This window comes from Leptonychotes weddellii, chromosome 3 (genome assembly GCF_054177405.1).
Source record: "Leptonychotes weddellii isolate Sample4059 chromosome 3, ASM5417740v2, whole genome shotgun sequence".
Classification (NCBI taxonomy): domain Eukaryota; kingdom Metazoa; phylum Chordata; class Mammalia; order Carnivora; family Phocidae; genus Leptonychotes; species Leptonychotes weddellii.
This window is the reverse complement of record NC_138371.1, coordinates 127320863-127341023: the sequence shown is the minus strand read 5'-3', so window position 1 is coordinate 127341023 and position 20161 is coordinate 127320863. Positions and strand designations below refer to the sequence as shown.

At 41.2% G+C, this 20161-nt stretch overlaps 1 long non-coding RNA gene across 1 annotated transcript; it reads right to left on the bottom strand.

Moving 5' to 3' along the window:
- Positions 1 to 12617: 12617 nt before the first annotated feature.
- On the bottom strand, positions 12618 to 18497 carry LOC145720652 (uncharacterized). The gene is made up of 2 exons (XR_014143791.1): positions 18365 to 18497; positions 12618 to 15453 (listed from the first exon to the last, which is right to left on the bottom strand). It is a non-coding gene; the product is annotated as an uncharacterized LOC145720652 (long non-coding RNA).
- Positions 18498 to 20161: the final 1664 nt, after the last annotated feature.

The following is a 20161-nucleotide window of genomic DNA, read 5'->3' as shown; positions in this document are numbered from 1 at the left end:
TTTAGCCACACTCACTACGTAGTTTCATGTAGCTTATACAGCTCATCTCCACCAGGGATATAGTCAAATTCAGAATGCACTAAAATATTGAACACATTGAAAATAGTCTCTGTGATTAGGACGTAGCTTCAACTTTGTGACTTAAAAAAATCTTCCTTCATCTTAGGCAAGCCTGCTAACCAGCAGGGACCTTTCTCTCGCTCCTGCATTTTCTTAACTATTAGGAAATTCTCCTGGTCAGTTACCGCAGCAGCAGCCCCAACTCGACTTTCCCAGTTTCAAAGTGTCATTTTTCTTTTCTACCAAATCCCAATCTCTCAGCCACTGTGAGACAAATTAAACAGAGTAGCACGATATTCTTTGCCCCAGAAGAAATGGGAAGGTGAAAAAAGTGCCTTTACCAAGTGACCTCTTTCCCGGGGAGATCAGATAGGGTATGGGGTTGAATGTTTGGACATCTGACAGCCACTTAAAACTCGGTCTCAATCCCAACTCTGCCATCTACTTACTCTCAGACTACGGAGAGCTTGTTAAAACCTCTGTGACTCACTCAGTTCCATCATCTGAGAAACAAGAATAACAGAATAATAACCTAATAGAGTTTATAGTACAATATGATACAAAATAATAGGGCTGGTGTGAGGTTGAAAGATCTGGTCTGGAAAGCACTAAATGTGATGTTTGGCACAGAGAAAGTAGGCAGTCAATATAAAAGGTGGCTATTTACATATGCAGTTGTGATCACATCTGAAAGTCCCCAGATGCTTAAAATTGGATACTTTGTGTGAAGCCTGTGTATGAGAGGCATCTCAAGGTGGGAAAAATTAAGTATCAAGCTGACCGGTCTTTTGAGAATAATAAATATTCAAGGGGAAAGGCAATAAAGAACTAATTTGGGTAAATTATTTGCTGTTCTGCTTGTTATGAAATTATGACTAGGAGTGTTATAAAAGAATTAAACTATAAATAACCCTCAGAAATATTGTTACAAACTTTGACCTCTGCTATTTTCTCTATTAAAATGACTTACCGGATACCTTTGGATGTTGCATGAGGCATGTCTGTTAATTTTTCTATTGTACTCAAGTTAAATTTAAAATAGATAATATCGGTGCACCAGGCTGGCTCAGTCAGTGCAGCGGGAGACTCTTGAGCTCGGGGTCATGAGTTCGAGCCCCATGGTGGGTGTAGAGATTACTTAAAAAAATAAAAACAAAATAGATTTTATCAAAACCATTTTTCCTTTGTGAATCTATATCAGAAAATGATTTTCAAAACACATGCTATCACATGTGACTCTTCTGAACACGGGTCACTGAAAATCAAATCAGCATCGAAACTGTAGTAGCATTTCTCACAGTTTATTCTGAGGAGGGTGCTGGTCGACCATTCCAAATGTTCTCTGCAGTTGCATGATTGAAGAGTGTGTTAGGATTCAAAGGTTCAGACATATGGACTCTCGAAGGATTTCTTCCATCTGGGTGATCAAGTGGTACCATGAAGGGAACTTGGCCTTCAAATCTTGAAGCCAGTGCTTCTGATTCCCTTCTTTCAAGTAGGTATGTGAGAATAAGGAGACTGCGATAAATGCTGCTTCTGGTTCATTAGCAGCGAGAAAGGGAAGCTAAAGCACTTGCCAACTGTGACCATAGTCACTTTGTAGACCATGGAACAAGCTGCCGAAATTGCGGAGTAACTGTCTTCAAGTCAAAGTACTACCACAGGGGAGAGACTATTTACGAATAGTGTTTCTCGTACAGCTGGGTAGAATGGAGGCTCGTTCACTTAGATTCAGCATTTCCAAAGGTTCACAATGTGAATCATAAAACTAACACTGGCATCACATGGCTGGAGGATGTCGCCACATCAAACACCCGGCTGGCGTCAGGGAAGGAGGTCTGATGTCATTGTATGTTTGGCCTATATGTTTTCTTAACCCAACAGGCAGCTTCCTGGGAAACTTAGTAAATCTGAGTGGAATGTCTCCATAGACTACATGGAGATCTTTCAGGATAATTCTTCCATCTTAGTTCTGCTAGTGAGAATCATACAGCCAAGTGCCCATCAGGAAGACAGTTTCTGAATTCTACAAATGAGAGAACAGGGACAAATGGTTGCTGAGTGGCATAGTACAGAGATCATACAGAGCTGGGGAGCAATTAGAATAAAAGTTACATTAGCCAAGTCAAATTCTATTTTGGGTTTCCATCACAATTACACAGTACCCAGTTCCAAGTGTTACATTTGCAGCAACTTTGCAAGCTAGGACCTGCCTTGGGCTTGTGCTCCAGATTTGGCACCTTATGTCAGGAGTGCTATTAGTATATAGTACCTTTTTTGAGGGGGGGGAGCTTTAGCAGTTTTAATTACCCAATAAGTAAAATCCTGCTATTGCATTGGGAGGGCAAACACTTTTAATCTTCAAGAATTTACAGCCTGACCTATTCCATCTTTGGAATTCTTAGATTAGATGGATAAAGCATCTTCTGCCAAGGCTGTAACTTTCCTGGAAGGAGGTGCAGGATTTATTCAGCATTATAGCCCCAGTGCCGACCATAGGTGCCTGCTCTGGATGGAAAGTTTGTGTCCTCTCAAAATTCATATGTTGAAACCTAATTCTTAATGTGATGGTATCTGGAGGTAGGGCCTTTGGGAGGTGCTTAGGTCATGAGGGTGGAGCCTTCAAGAATGGAATTAGTGCCCTTATAAAAGAGACCCCAGAGAGCTCCTTTGTCCTTTCTGCCTTGTGAGGATATGGCCAGAAGAGACACAGCCAGAAGATGGCCGTCTATGAACCAGGAAGTGGGTTCTTACCAGACTCCGGATCTGCTGGCGCCTTGATCTTGGACTTCCCAGCCTCCAGAACTATGAGAAGTGAATTTCTGTGGTTTATAAGGCACCCAGTCTATGGTATTCTGTTACAGCTGTCCAAATGGGCTAAGACAGTAATACCCCATGAATAGTGGGCATTGGGGTATCTTGATTGAACCAATGAGTGCATTTAGATTTGCCAATGCCAAGTAAACCACCCTTGAAAACTCAGTACATATTTATTCATTGGCTGATTAGCAAATAGATTATTTTGGAAATAAATTGATCATATTGCTTTTACCCTTCAAATGATCATATTATGCCCAGAGATCATAATCAAGGCACGGGCATTGTGTGAATTAGGAACAAATTATGATTTAAAAAAGCAAAACAATGCACTGAATGGCAAAGTGACTTGGATGGTTCACCACTGAGGAATGAGGTTCCTTCCAGTTTAGGTTCCTCCCAGTAAGGTGAGCTAATCTGCCTTAGCTGACGCCTGCTGGGAATGCCTCTTGCACAGCTCAGTGGCTCTGTTATAAAGGGGCGCATCCACTAACTCAACAGAAAGCCCGAGCTAACCTCAAGGGTCAGGGGCTGGAAGAGGTGACCTTGATGGACTCTTGCATCCCTGAAATGTTCTAAATCCATAAAAACCCACAAAATAAAACCAAATAGCTTCTCTTGGAAGCCATATTTTCTGTGAAAGAAAACTCATCAAGTTGTCACTTATTGAAAAGACAAAATTAAAACAAAAAACAAAAAACACAACGGACCTTTTCTTTACTTTCCTACCGGTTGCTTGGCTGCCATTTGTTTGGCTCAACCGGGTGTTTTGCATCTTAGTCTGAGTAGGAGGGGTTGAGCTTCTGCCCCCAACCCTGGTCTGCTTGCTGCTGCTGATGGGGAGTCTTCCGCATTTGTTTCCATGTTGGCTGACCTTTAGGCTTGGGTTCTGGAGACTGCCATGTCCCTCACAGGGTCAGGACACATCCTGGAAGCAGCCTGGCCATTGGCTCCCCCCACACGTTCTCTGCGGGTGAACTTAGGCGACCAACAACTCGGTGACTCCAACAGATGTTTGTGTCTCTAACCCTCGGGCACCTTTCCCTGCTGTGTCGCATACAGAGGGTGATGCTGGGCACCCTGCCCGATGCCACCAGGAATGAGCACAGCCCCAGGGAATACTGCCAAGTTGTGTCGGCCAGCTGCTTTCTGGGGGCCAAGTGGCCACCAGATCCATGCTTCCTAGTCTGCTTCCTCAGGACGCCATCAAGGGGACACACTCGCTGGAGTCTCTCACTGCTTTATGCAGCTGTGAGTTCTCTACATTCTGTGTTTTAAGCCCTTTTGTTTACACATTGCATTTGCCTCATTGTGCAATTGTGGTTCCCGAAGGGGTTCACTGGCCAGAAGCCAGAGGTTTCATGGCTGTGTCTGTAGCAAAATATTAGTGGGAAAACATGCTGCCCCGAGTGTATTCTGGTTCAACCCTTAAGGTTGAAGTGCCCTAAGCAATAAATAAGAAAGAAACCTCTGCCAGTCAACCCAGCTGACACACGCCCACTTTTGGTAAGAGCCTGGCGCAGCGGAAAAGCACTGAGCTTGTAGTCAGAAAGTGTGGCTGCGGGTCCTCGCTCACCATTTATGAGCTGAGTCCTTTATGTGTTTTCGATTTGTTTTCAATTCCTTCAGATTCCCATTTTAACAGATTTAATTTGCATTGAAGTGTTTCTCTAACTGGAAAAGAAAATATGGGCGAATGGGGGTGTCACTTTACCAAGTTAGTCAATCTCGGTTGAGCCTTGAATTCCTCACCTGTGTAATAGAGTTGATTCATTCTTTCAGGGAACAGTCATTGAGTATTTTCCCCCTGCTGGGCACTGGCCTCGGTCCTGGGGGTGTGGTGGGGAAGAAGACTGAGTCCTGCCCTATAGCGGAGCTCTTGGTCCACTGGTCAGAGCCATTGTTCAGAGATAAATCCCAAAGCAAAGAACACAGTGCCCTCATGGAGATAACAACCCAGAACCTTCGGAATAAGGGGCCAAAGAAACTCACTCTGCTGGGAGGGTCAAGCTCCATCCACAGGTGTAGTTTTGAGGTGAGTCTAGAAAGATGAGCTGGGCTTGTGTCAAGCTACGATGAGGCGGGGCTTGGAGCGGGAGCAGGGGGAATGTATTTAGAACAAAGGGGAAAGCAGATTTTGGTCACAAAAAGGCAATGAAAGAGCATCTGGAAATAGGGAGATGCTGCTCCCGGAGGAAGGTAGAGTGCTGGAGAACCAAACACACTGCAGTGAAGCGTTGTGCATGCAGGAGCAGTAGAATGAGTATTACCAAGATCTCAACCTGATGTAATGATTAAGAGTAAAGAAATATAACCTTAGGCTTCATTAATACACAGTATCTCCAACAAGAAAGGTCATTGTTTGGTGGTACTTTTCATTAAAACAAACAAACAAACAAAAGCAACCCACAAAAACCAAAACCCTTTTCTTCAAAGAGGAAATATTTTCACATGTTTCCAATGCCAAAAAGTAGAAAAGTGCGTTTATTGGAAATTTCTCCTTCCCATCCCATCCTACATTAGCCTGGTTTCCATCTCCCTCAAAAAGTAAGCACTTTGTTTTTCCATCTAAGGACTTCATTAGTTACAAACATTTCTTTCCTTTAAAAACAAATGACAATTATATGATCTCACTAATATGCGGAATTTAAGAAACAAGGTAGAAAATCATAGGGAAGAGAGGAAAAATGAAACGACAAAACCAGAGAGGGAGACAAACCATGAGACTCTTAATCTCAGGAAATAAACTTAGGGTTGCTGGAGAGGAGGGGGTGGGAGGGATGGGGTGGCTGGGTGATGGACGCTGGGGAGGGTATGTACTATGGTGAGCGCTGTGAATTGTGTAAGACTGATGAATCACAGACCTGTACCCCTGAAACAAATAATACATTATATGTTAATCTAAAAAAATAAAGTAATTCTGGGGCAGCTGGCTGGCTCAGTCAGTATAGCATTCGCCTCTTGATCTTGGGGTCATGAGTTCAAGCCCCACACTGGAGGTAGAAATTACTAAAAAATAAATTAAACATTAAAAAATAAAATGAAATAAAAAAAATAAAAACAAATGACTGCGTTATGGGTCACATTCTATGCCTTCATACTTGTTTTTTTTAAACTGAACAGAGTATTTCAGTCATCATTTACTATATATTTTTCATTTACAGCTGTATCATATCCCATTATGTATTCTACGTCATAAATCCCAGCTAATGAATAGTTAGGTTGTTTCCTTTTTTCCCCTTTGACAAGCTTGCTTCAGGAAATAATCTTAAAACATACGTAAATTTTTATATGTGTAAGTATCTTTGTAGGATAAATTCTAGAAATAGAATTGATCAATTGAAGTGATGTGAATTTTTGAAATTCTAAGTTTCTGCTAATTTTTTCTCCCCATGGGTTAAACAGTTTACATTCCTATCAGCAATGCCTAAGAGTAACTGTCCCTCCCCATTCTCACCAACAGGTATTCTCAGACAGAGAATCCTGTAAGAGAAAACTGGTTATCTCGGTGTAGTTTCCTATCTACTCCTTCCACGGAGGGAGGATACGGATGTTTTTAGGTTTATAAGTCATACAGATTTGTTTTTCCATGCATCCTCACTTAAGTGCTATCCAGTTTCACTTTGTGTAGAGTGTATTACTCAGTTAAAGCTAAGCCCTTCCCAGGGTCTACAAGTCCTATGATCTGGTCCCCAGACATCTGAGAATTTAATGTGGACTGGAAAATCGAGGGGAAAATTTATGAAAGAAGAAGATGATCAAAATGGGAAAATGATGCCAAAACCTTCTAGATGCTAAGGTCAGGCACCAGCTCTTCCTTTGAAGGCTTCCACATATTGGGCATGTCTCCTTAGGAAAGTATTTTGATTTCATAATGGAAATTAGGAAGAAATATTTGCATTATGAAAACTTGTATTATCTTCCACTTTGATAGAAACCAACTTTTTTCCCACAAAGTAATAAAAATTGTGTTATAGATTCAAGAGCAGATAATTTTTTTATAGTAACAAACTCAGGGTTATATTAGCAAAGTAAATTGGAACACTGAAACAATTTTCTGGATTTCTCTGGCTACCAGCTAACTACCTCATCTGCTACATGCGTATGTTAGAATTAAAGTATTTTTTTTCAAGTTCAAAATAACTATGACAGTTAACTGTTTTCCAGTATTCATTCTTCTTTTCTTCTACTCAACTGGAATTTTTCCTGGGCATAAAGAATGTTGTCCCAGCTAGGGGCGCCTGGGTGGCTCAGTTGGTTAAGCGACTGCCTTCGGCTCAGGTCATGATCCTGGAGTCCCGGGATCGAGTCCTGCATCGGGCTCCTTGCTCAGCGAGGAGTCTGCTTCTCCCTCTGACCCTCTCCCCCTCATGGTCTCTCTCTCTCAAATAAATAAATAAAATCTTTAAAAAAAAAAAAAAAAAGAATGTTGTCCCAGCTAAATAAAGTCACTGTTGCTCAACCCCCTTTGCAGCTAGATGTGGCAATGTGATTTTGTTCAAGCAATGGGATATAAGCAGAAATGATATATAGTACATCCAAGTCCAGACCCAAAAAGGTTGCATTTGAACATCCATTGTATTTCCTCCCTTTATGCTGGTTGGGATGTAGATGTGATGTCAGGAGCTACAGAAGCCACCTTGCACGCAGAGATGGATAACATGTTGGAGTCTTGAACTTCCATCTAAAAACCTCTTTTTTAAAATTACCATTTGTCTGAGTCTTTTGGTCACAGCATATTAACCTGTATCCCCCAAAGTGTAAATTGCTTCATAATAAACTCCCCCCAAACATAGTGTCTTAAAGCAACAATCATATATCAGCTTATGATACTGTGGTTTGTCAATTTAGGTTATGCTCTAGCTGGGAAGTCCTTTTACTAGTTCTACCTGGGTTCAATCACATGACTACTGGTAGCTGGTGAATCTTCTAGGGGATCACTGGCTCTGGATAGCCTTACTCATGTGACTGACAGCTGGGGCAATGGCAGCAGGTGACCTATGTGTCCCTAGCACTTAGCAAGAATCTCGGCTTCCTTACATTGTGGTTGAAATTTCAAATGCAGCAAAGATAGCAAGCCCCAGTGATCATTCACGTTTCACACCTCTGCATGTGTCAGAGTTGGTAATGTCACATTGGCTAAAGCAAATCACAAGGCCAAATCTAGAGTCAATGTGGGAGGGGACTAACCAAGGCGGTATGTTTTCAGAAGGGTTTGTCAACAGACTTTTGATATGTGGGCCTGGATAATTCTTTGTGGTGGGAGCAATTCTGTACATTGTCGGATGCTCAGCAGCATCCCTGGCCCCTACCTAGCAGGTGGCAATAACAGCCCTCTCCACAGCCCTTAGGTCAGGACAACCAAACATGGCTCTAGACGCTGCCAATCTGGGGGGCAAAATTGCCTTCAGTCCAGAATCACCTGTTTACAGGGAGATATGAATCTGCTCTAGATCAGTGGGGGTTATTGATGCAACAGTCTACCACATACAACAATTTATGTAGTACCTTTTCTTTGCTCTATTGTTAACTTTACAGTCTGAGGTCATGCTGATTATTTATCCTGAAATGTGTGTGTATTTGAAAGGCTGTTCTTTCATTCGGGGATTCAGCCCTTCTTCTCAGAGCTTCATTGTTTTGATTCTGACTTTTAGACGGAGACTTTGCTAGCATAAACTTGACCTTATGTAGTAGAAACTATGATGTATTATGATAGATTGGATTATTGTATCTAAATCCTAGTTTCCTCTCTGCAATACATTTTTCCCATTGCCAGGTGACTTAACTACGCCTCACAGGAGGCAGATACACAGCCTTGCTTCAGTGTCGTTGCGCTTGGCCATGTGACTTGTTTTGGCCAATAGAAGGTACAAGTGACAGAGTGCCAATTCTGAGCAGAGGTTTTAAAAGTGTGTTTCTGCTGGTTCCTCTTGTGCTTCTGCTTCCTGCCATGAAAACAGCATGTCCTAGGTAGGAATTAATCCTTTTGCCTTGTTCCCTCTAGGAAAACTTGTGGAGCAGACCTGAATTTGACCCAGACTCTGGAACAGAGTTACCCAAGCTCACCCATTGACACTAAGCGAGAAATGAAGACTCGTTGTTGTAAGACTTTAATATTTTGGAATTAATTATAACATTATCCCAGTAGAGGGTGACTAAAACAATTTCTATTTTTAAAAGTCTATCAAGTCATTTTTATTAAAAAATACATAACCATTGTAGAAAAATTAGAAAATTAATAAAAATCACCTATAATCCCACTGTCCAGAGAAAAGCCGTTGTCAACATTTTTTTTTTTAAGATTTTATTTATTTATTTGAGAGAGAGAAAGAGACAGAGATAGTGACAGAGAGCACAAGTCGGGAGAGAGGGAGAAGCAGGCTCCTTGCTGAGCAGAGAGCCTGACGCTGGGCTCGAACCCAGGACCCTGGGATCATTACCTGAGCTTAATGGCTGAGCCACCCAGATGCCCCTCCATTGTCAACATTTTCATGTTATGTATTTCCAGACTTTTTCTGTGTATATTTATTTATTCTTTCATTCAACAAATAGATGTATAGATTTTGATCTGCTTACCAGAAGCTAGATGCAGCTAGATACAGCAGGGTCTAAGATGGACATGTTCCTGCCCTCAAGGAGATTATATTCAGGTGGGAAAATAACTTGAACGATTCTGAAGCAACTGAACATTCATTTGCAATCTGGTAAACACTGTGAGAGGAATACAGTGTGCTAGGACAGTGTCTCACGAGGGCATGGTGTGGTCTGAGGTCAGGAAAAGCATTCCTAAGGAAACAGTATGTTATGCATGTTACAATGTATTGCATACATTGTAATATATGTTTGATACATTATAATACATACATAATTTCATACATTATAAGCATATTTCTCTTATATATAAATATAATACAAATATTACCTAGTACATTCTTTTCAATAGACAATATAAAATGAACAATTTTCCACATTAATAAATATTTTTACAGCATCATTTTAATAGCCATGTCATAGTCCCCTGATATGTGTTTATCATGCTTTATTCAACCAATCCCCTGGTGTGGGACATCTGGGTCGCTTTTCACTTTTAGTTACTCTAAGCAATCTTGTAAGGAACATTCTGGCAAGGACTCCAGTATGTCTGTTGAAGAGAAATAATTGTGGTGAAAATTAGTAAAATGCTGTGAAGCAAAATTCTGTAACATATCCTGACCTCACATATCCCCTATGGAAACATAATGGAAATATTTATTTTTGAAATAAAATTTCTCATGTTTTGTCAGCTACACTCAGTTAGTCATTCCTGAAGATCCTCAGGGACAATTTAGACTATCTTTCTTGGATGAAGATTTATTGGTGGTAGATAGGGGCAGAATGTCAAGAGAAATAATATGTGTATACAAAGTCAAAAAAGCCAGAATACCACCTCTGCTTTTCCCAATCAAGATGTGATCTGTTGTCATAATACTTATTGCTGGTTTAGCTTTTTGTGTGTGTGTGTGTGTGTGTGTGTCAGTGTGGTTACTATTACTTCATCTGTGGCCTGTTTCCAAAAGCAATGAGTGAGGCTCCGCAAGATAATCACTAGAGTATCTGATTCTTTCGTGAGTAATAGACCCGGAGAGTGCACTAAACAAACAGTTTAGCTTGAATGTATTGTAGGAGATCAAAATTGTCTGAGTGAAAACAAAGTATGATAAAATAATAGAATTCACACGATTTGTTTTACACAGGAAAATGAAGTCTGACATTTTTATTTTAAGAAATAGTACTTCAAGGTTGTACATTCAGGAAGGATATAAAATATAATTTTTAACAGGTTTAATGGTGTAAAGTTATAATATGGTATTTTGATTTTATAATATGGACAAATCCATTTATCTTGTGGTTGGTTATGAGGTAAACTTGCACATATGTGTCCATGTTATATTCATCTACTACGAGCAAATGCTTTTGGATTGTGAACCCAAGGGAAGAAAGTAGTAAAAAGGTCTCATGAATTTCAGTTTATTCAGGTACCATAAATATGGCACAGACACATTTGTAATTTGGGGAGCTATAACTTAAGTGGCTACATTTAATTGAATGACCATCAAAAATGGGATTATCTGGGAGGCATGCCTTCTTCTTTTTGGTTAAACCTGGATCAACTCACATTTTACAGCATTTTTTTTTGCCCAGGAGAGTAATGGAATCTACAGCTCTCTATGTTAAGTCAATGACCTTGAATCAGTCAGTAGTATTCATAAGTAAAAAAATATAAGCTGGTCCTTCAGAGGAAATTTCTCTCATTTTCTAAAATATCAGATTCTTGCTGTCAGATGGGTACATTTCTTATCTCTCTTTTTTCCTTTGGAAAGGGTTAGATCAGAAGATGAGGGAAAAAGTTCAGGGACCTCAGAAATACTCAGTTTTAACAGTGAAATTATGGTTACAATACTTTATTCTGTGTTTTGTACTAGAATAAAGTATCCTTCTAAATGGTGGTTTGGCAATGTCCCATTTTATAGCAACGTCCAGGGCTTAAAAACGTGATTGACAACTCTGTCCTCTAAAAGGGATTCTGCTCAGCTTTACTGTCCTCTTGGAAAATTGTCAGTGAAATTCAGTTTACTATTTCAACAAATTTGTACTGAGTACCCCCCACAAAGTATTTCCTGGGTCTCCAACTTTTTGGAGCTTAAAGTCTGATGGAGGAGACACATAATACACAGGTAAACAAAATGAAGAATTGAGGTACGTCTATGTAAGCAGTAAAAGAGTATAAAGATGGAGACTGAGGTGTAGGGGAGGAGAAGGAGAGCCACTTTAGCCAGAGGGGAGGAAGGCCTCTCAATCAATTAAAAGCTGGGAAGGAGTCAGCATGAGTGTTTATTAACTCCTATATGTGCAGTGCATATAATAAGGTCCAAACAAACATAGTAGGACTTCAATAAATAGTGCAGAATGAATGGATGGATGGATGGATGGATATGTGAGTAAAATGTACTTGGGGTGGAGAGATGAACCTGGGGAACAGAAGGAGATCAGTGTGGCTACAGCACTGTGGACAGGATGGAAGATGCTAAGAGGTGAGGAGGGCTGGGGGTCCTCTTGGTAAGGACTTTGGATTTGCAAGTCAGGGCAATTCATTTGAAGGTTTTAAGATGGGAGTAGTCTGAATATTGCTTTAAAAGTTTGTCTAATATTACCCCAAAGAACCAAAATAATCTTGAAAAAAAGAACTAAACTGGAGGCCTCACACTCCTTGATTTCAGAACTTATTACAAAGCTACAGCAAACAAAACAGTAAGGTCCTGGCATAAAGACAGACACATAGACCAATGCAACAGCTAGAAAGCCCAGAAATAAACTCTCATGTAGATGGACAAAATTTTTTTGATAAGTGTGCCAAGACCTTTGAAAGGGGAAAAGGACAGTCTTTTCAACAAATGGGGTTGGAAAGCTGGATATCCACATGCATAAGAATGAAGTTGTACCCTTACCTTACACCATATACAAAAGTTAACTAAAAATAAATCAAAGACCTACACGTAAAACCCTTAGAAGAAAACAGAAGGAAAACTTCATTAGGTTTGGCAATGATTTCTTTTTTTTTTTTTAAGATTTTATTTATTTATTTATTTATTTATGTTTGTTTGTTTTTTCTTTTTTTAAATTTTATTATGTTAATCATTATACATTACATCATTAGTTTTTGATGTAGTGTTCCACAATTTTATTTGTTTATTTGAGAGAGAGACAGAATGAGAGAGAGAGAGACAGCACATGAAAGGGAGGAGGGTCAGAGGGAGAAGCAGACTCCCTGCTGAGCAGGGAGCCCGATGCGGGACTCGATCCCGGGACTCCAGGATCATGACCTGAGCCGAAGGCAGTCGCTCAACCAACTGAGCCACCCAGGCGCCCTTGGCAATGATTTCTTGGCTGTGACACCAAAGTACAGGCAACGAAAGTAAAAATAAATAAATTGGACTACACCAAAATTTGAAACTTCTGCATATCAAAGGACATAATCAACAGAGTAAAGAGGCAACCCACAGAATGAGAGAAAACATTTAAAAGTCATATATCTGTTAAGTAGTTGATACTCAGAATATATAAAGAACACCTACGATTGAACAACAACAAAAAACAAATGACCTGAGCATGAGCAAAGGACTTGAGTGGATGTGTTTCCAAAGAAGATACACAAATGGCCAATAAGCATATGAAACGATGTTCAACGTCACTAATCATGGGAAATGCAAATCAAAACGACAATAAAATACTACCTCATATTCATTAGGATGGTTATTATCAAAGAGACCCAGAAAATAACAAAGGTTGGCAAGGACGTGGAGAAATTGAAAGGCTTGTGCACTATTGGTGGGAATGTAAAATGTTTTAGTCACTATGGAAAACATTATGGCGGTTTCTCAAATATTAAAAATAGAACTACCCTATGATCTAGCAATTCCACTCTGGGTACATTTCCAAAAGAGTTGAAAGCAGGATTTCTAAGAGATAGTTCTATACCCATATTTGTGGCAGCATTATTTATAATAGCGAAAATGTGGAAACAACCCAAATGTCCATTGATGGATGAATAGATAAATAAAATGTGATATACATATACATAATATTATTCAGCCTTAAGAAGGAAGGAAGGAAGTTCTGTCATATGCTGTACAATAGATGAACCTTAGGCCAAGTGAAATGAGCCAATCACTAAAAGGCACACACTATTTGATGCCATTTACATGTGGTACCTAGGGTAGCCAAATTCAGAGAAAGAAAGCAAAATGGTAGTTGCCAGGGGCTGAGGGAAGGGGATTTAGGGAATTATTGTTTAACAGGTACAGAGTTTTAGTTTTGCAAGATGAAAAAGTTCTGGAGATTGCACAAAAATGTGAATATACTTACCACTACTGAACTGTACACAAAAATGGTTAAGAGGGCAAATTGTGTGTCATGTGTATTTTGTCATAAGGTGTTTAAATAATGCCTAATATTAATGCCTGTAGGCAGAACACATGTAAAATGTGTCCTTCCTCCCCTTTGGGCCACGCCCCTGAGGCTCTTCTCCTGGAGTCAACGGCATGCCAGGTGACCCCGTGTTCATATTAGGCCTTCTTGGTTTCTGTGCACTATGTTCATCCTCCTCCTGGATGGAAGCTCCCCAGCAGGAACTGTTCTACCTCCTTGAGCCCCCAGGGCAGCCTGGCCAGTTTTCCCTCGATGAATGTTTGCCTCTTCCTCAGATGCGAGACATAGTGAATTCAAGTATCCGGCAGTCTCAGAGATCAAGAGCTAAAAATGATGTGAGTGAAGACCTAGCTCCACGGACTTTGAGAACATACCCTGGGCGCTCACTGGTGGTTGAATGACAGTTACCACTGCTCTGGCCTGGGTGCAGGCACATTCTGAATGAATCGGTCAAGTTGACACCCATAAAAGGCACTAGACGGTGACTGGCAGAAGCATATACTAAAACAATTCCTATTTGGTTTCTTTGCAGTTATTTATATGGTTTGACATTATTGGTTTTATTTGTTATTTATTTGTTTGTCTATTTATTTTTGTTCTGGTAAATTCAGCCTCTCATTTCTTTCTTTTTTTTTTATTATGTTCAGTTAGCCCAGCATGTAGTACATCGTAAGTTTTTGATGTAGTGTTCAACAATTCATTAGTTGTGTATAACACCCGGTGCTCATCCCAACACGTGCCCTCCTTAAAAATGTGAGTATGCGCAAACAAAGGATTTACAAAATTTTCTTGCATCAAGTTTACTCTGGCTTGGGCCACACAATGCCTGAATTGACTGAAAGTGTCCAACTGTCAATTACTGAGATGACCCCATCATTTCTCCACATCCACCCTCAGACCCTGAGCTTTTTATCACTGTATTCTGGTACGATCCTACTATTCAAACACTTTGCAAACACAGGTGGTGGGCGGTATGGAAAGAAAGAGGCAGAGGAAAGAGAAAATATGGGGAAACAGAAGGGGAGAAGGAAGAGAAATGGAAAATCTAGCCTATGAGCCTCTAAGTCAGCGGTTCTCAAACTAGAGTGATCATCAGGATCACATAGTCTTGTCACCACACAGATGCTTGGGTGAGGCCCAAGAATTTGCATTTCTAATCTGGTCCCAGGAGATGCTGCAAGTGCTGGTCCAGGAGCACTTCTCCAAAGTGGTGGGTCTTAATCACCACTGAACAGAAGATAAACCTGAGGAGCTTTGAAAAATCCTGCTGTCCAGGCCATGCCCTAGATCAGGTGAGTCAGTCTCTGAAGACGGAACCCAGGCGATAGTAATTTTCAAAAAAGTTCCCAGGATTTCCAAGGAAGCGGCCAAGGTGGAAGACCATAGCTTTGGGCCCTTGCTACTCAAACTGAGCAGGGCTGCCCAGCAGCAGGGGCATCACCAGGGAACATGTTAGAAATGCAGACTCTCAGGCCCCACCCCGACTGCTGAGCCTGTGTCTGCATCTAACAAGCAAGCTTCTCAAACTTCGGCATACACAGGAACACGTGCGGAGAAATCGGTCCCGTGGAGAGATTCTGTCATGCTGGTTGCAGGAAGGGAACCAAACATCTGCAGAAACAGGAAACGTGCTGCTGTGGTCACAGTGCACAGAGCGTTCAGAACAGGAGAATACCAGGGACTGAACCCTCTGAGCAACATTGCCTTTATTTATTTATTTATTTTTACAGACCTGTACCTCTGAAACAAATAATACATCATATGCAACATTCAAATACATCCAAACACAGTTTCTTGCAATGAGCCTTTCATTTAAAAGATCAGATGAGAAGAAATAGATTAAACATTTTCATCTTGATATCTGTTCTTTTGAGTATTAAAATGGTCACTTTTGCATGGAATGTGCTTAAAATACCAATAGCTCCCATTGTTATAGCTAGTAGCATCAAGAATATCTGATGATGGGGCGCCTGGGTGGCTCAGTCGTTAAGCATCTGTCTTCGGCTCAGGTCATGATTCCAGGGTCCTGGGATCGAGCCCCGCATCGGGCTCCCTGCTCGGCCGGGAGCCTGCTTCTCCCTCTCCTACTCCCCCTGCTTGTGTTCCCTCTCTCGCTATGTCTCTCTCTGTCAAATAAATAAATAAAATCTTAAAAAAAAAAAAAAGAACATCTGATGACTGAGTGATTCCACCTGGGTGGCTGTTTTAGGGTCCGCGGCTTCACGGGCTCAGCATGTCATCGCCAAAGTGCGTCCGATCACCTATTTTCCAGATGCTGTTTTGTGAACTTCAGGGGCAAGCCAGGAGTGCCAGCCAGGTATGGAGTTCTGATCTCATCAAAAAACCCCAGAAAAACAAAACAAAACAAAAAACCAAAACACAAAAAACCAGAAGCAGCTCACATGGTGGGAAACTACCAGAAGAGGCACAGACCCTAGCAAAGGAAGGTGAGTAAGCACAGGAGCTCTGGAGCCCAACTGTTCAAATCCTGCCTCTGCTACTTACTACCTGTGTGTCCGTTGCCAGTACATTGACTTCTCTGTTACTCATTTCCTTCATCTATAAAATGGGCATGATGATGAAAACAGTCCCTACCTCATGGGTTGTTGAGAGGATAAAATGAGTTAGTATTTGTCAAGCTCTTAGGTCTGGCCCACCACCTCATAGTTGCTGTAAAATGATTGTTAAATATGCAGGGTAAGAAACGGAAGCATTTATATTCTTTTGCATAGTTCTACCCTAGGAAAAACTTGGAAGATACTATCTCAAGTTATAGAAAAATATCCTCTGTCTGTGGGACTAAGTAATTTTAAATTGCTCTGTGAAGGGAGAATTTCATGAAGAGGGAATCTTCAGGTTCTGAGTCTGGGCTGAGTTGGTTTGGTGACAAATTTCTTTAAATGGAATGGGACATGACTGTCAATTCTATAGCCAAGTAATAGGAAGTAAGTGATACATGATATAGAACAAAAAATGATTAAAAGGACATAAATTAATGAAGAGGAAGGAGTATTTTCAAAAGATGATAAAACAGTAATAGTCAATAACACCAAGAAAACCCCCTTCTGTGAAGAGACAGTGAATTCAGAAGAAAAGGCTTTTGTAGACCATTTATACCTAACAGGCTTCATATTAGCACATGATTAGGAAATCATTTTTTAAATGCTTTCAACTGGCAAAATAAAAAAATAAAATGTTCTCTCTTTTGTGAAGTGGAAGGAGATGACCCCAGCAGCCTTATCCAGAGGACTTCTCTGGTCATGAGGTTCTATCTCCTGGGGCATGTGGGTCCATCCAGCCACATAATCCAAACATGCTAAAACACACACACAAAAACATAATCCAGGCTGCTTTTCCCAACCCCAGAGCCTCCATGAAACCACCATGAGCCATACACTTGGACCACGTCACATGACCCCAAATCAGACGTTTTCTATTGTAGAGGCAGCCTGGCAAAGTTTCTCCCTCCTGCTTCACAAGAAATTGCCTCGCCGGTCAAACCTTCACCTCTTTCGGTGGTTCCTTCTCCTGGTTCCTCCTTAAACTTGAAGTGTCTGGTCCTTGACTCTCTTCTCTGTCAGCACCCTTACCTTAGAGATGTCATCCCGCCATAAAGCTTTTGTCATTGTATCTCCAGCATAGACATCCCTCCTGAACTCCAGCCTCATCAGGCTCAAGTGTCTGCACTGACTCTAGCACATCTCCCAGACAACTCAAACCTGTCATGTCCAAAACTTGAACTTCTGATCTACCCCCAAAACCTGCTCCTTCCAAATCTCAGTTGACAACCACCTCAACCTTCCAGCTGTCCAAGACAAAAACCTTGGAGCCCTTCCCAAGTCTTCTCTGCCTCATCCAACAGTAAATCCATCGGAAATCCTGATTCAGAAATTAAGAATTTGACCACTTCTCACCCCCTCTGCTGCTGCCACTCTGGTCTGAACTGCACTTGTATTTTACCTGGATTACACAAAAGCCTCCTCATCTTTTAAAAAATGTAAGTTGGGGCACCTGGGTGGCTCAGTCGGTTAAGCATCTGCTTTTTGCTCAGGTCATGATCCCAGGGTCCTGGGATCAAGTCCTGCATCCAGCTCCCTGTTCAGCGGGGAGCCTGCTTCTCCCTCTCCCTTGACCTCCCCCCAATCCCGCTCCTGCTCTCTCTCTCTCTCAAATAAATTCTTTTTTTTTTTTTTTAAGATTTTTTTTATTTATTTATCTGAGACAGAGAGAATGAGAGAGAGAGCACATGAGAGGGGGGAGGGTCAGAGGGAGAAGCAGACTCCCTGCCGAGCAGGGAGCCCGATGCGGGACTCGATCCTGGGACTCCAGGATCATGACCTGAGCTGAAGGCAGTCGCTTAACCAACTGAGCCACCCAGGCGCCCAAATAAATTCTTTTTTTTTAAAAAATCATGAATCAGATCATGTCACTCCCATGCTCAAAACTCTGCATGGCTCCACATTTTACTCAGTAAACATTACATTCCTTAAAGTCTTCCATGGTCTGGTCAAGCCCTTGTTACCTGTCCGATGTCCCCTCTTGGCGCGCTCTCTCTCCCTTGTTGCCCTCAAGCCACGCTGGCCCCCTTGCGGCGCCTTCCATCTCGCAGTCTTTGCCCTGGCGGTCAGGCCACCTGGCATGCCCTTGACTCAGATCACGACGTGACTTCCTCTCTCACTTCTTAAAGTCTTCACTCAAAAATAGTTTTTTTTAAAAGAGACCTCCTCTGGCCACCGTATTTAAAACTCAAGCCCCCTTACCTCGTATTGTCTGTTGTTTCCTTTAGCGCTTTCAATCTTCCAATAAACTAAATAATTTATTTATTTCTTATCTGTCTCCCCTTGCTAGAATGTAAGCACCATTAGGTCATGGAAATTTGACATATTTTATTCATATAGTAGATACACAATAAATATTTGTTGAGGGAACACATTCCTGATGGGGTTGGCTATGACTTTGGCACAGCAATCCTGCCGGGGCAGGGAGCCCAGTAATCTCTCTAGGTCATCAGAAGGGTGTATCATATTGCAAAGACAGGAAAAGTGACCTCTTCTGGCAAGGGGTTCCTTTCCAGGCTCATGCCTTGTCCCTGCTGGCTTCTCCTTTCTGGCCCCCAGTCCCCATTTGTCCTGATGCTAGTGCTGATCAAGCACCACCTCATATCAGGGCTGCTTGGTCCCTGGCACTGTCTGTCACCCAACCCAACCCAATTCTAAATAATCATCAGTGATGCCAATTGGCCTTGTGTGTTGTGGCCAGCGTCGCTGAATGCTAGGCATGTTTGCAAGTCTGAGGTCCTTAATTCTATATACTGTGTGGTTGTACATCCACATTACTACCTTGGAACCAAAAGGAACGGCTAGTGATACCAAGACATATATATAGCTTAGCTCCTTAGAGGGGCTGTCATTCCACAGCCCCTTTGTCCTCAAAACGGTAAGAAACACATCCCTCAAAGCCTGAAGATTTGGTTGGGAAAGTGATTCATTCAGGGTGAATAGTCAGGATAAACCCCCTACATTACTGAGACCTCACCCCCTGTCATCTCAGAAGTGTTGGTCATCATCCCATTTTTCTCTCTTTTTCGTTTAACTGTTATTCTTTGTTGTTGTTGTTTTTTAAAGCTACAGGGGGAATAAAAAGGAATTGTCAGATATATCAGGCTGAACGGTGAATACATGCTAATTATGAAAACACATGCCATTAATTTTTTTCTTTTATTATATGTGTTAAAATGTTATGACTTTTTGGGGTTTGTGGTTTTATTTTTTGTTTTTTGTTTTTACAAAAGAATGACAATAAATCATGTGTAAATAGTAAAATGACTATTGGCCTTGATGTCTTCTGAGAGAGGCTTCTAGTTCCCTGGGAGGGAAAAGCTAACAAGTAATTATAGGAGCAGCATTATTATGAGAGCCTGGACAGTATCAGCCACACACACACACACACACACACACACACACATGCACACACACACACACATACACATATACACACACATACACACATACATACACACACATACACACACACATATATATCTCTATCTCTATCTATCTATATATGCAAATATGTGGCTCTAAAATTCTTCTAGAAACATTTTATTGTTGCACAAAAATGGACCTCACTACAAAGAGCTTTATTGATTGATCTACAAAGAAGGTGGAGATCATGGGTGGTCTGGCCACACCTAGGAGGCAGAATTAAACAGTGTCATTCCCAAAAGGCAGCAATGTGTATATATTTCTCTAAATAGTGTTATCTTGTGTTGTTTATTTTTGAAAAATAATGTCTACTATAAGAGAGGACTGTGTCCTAG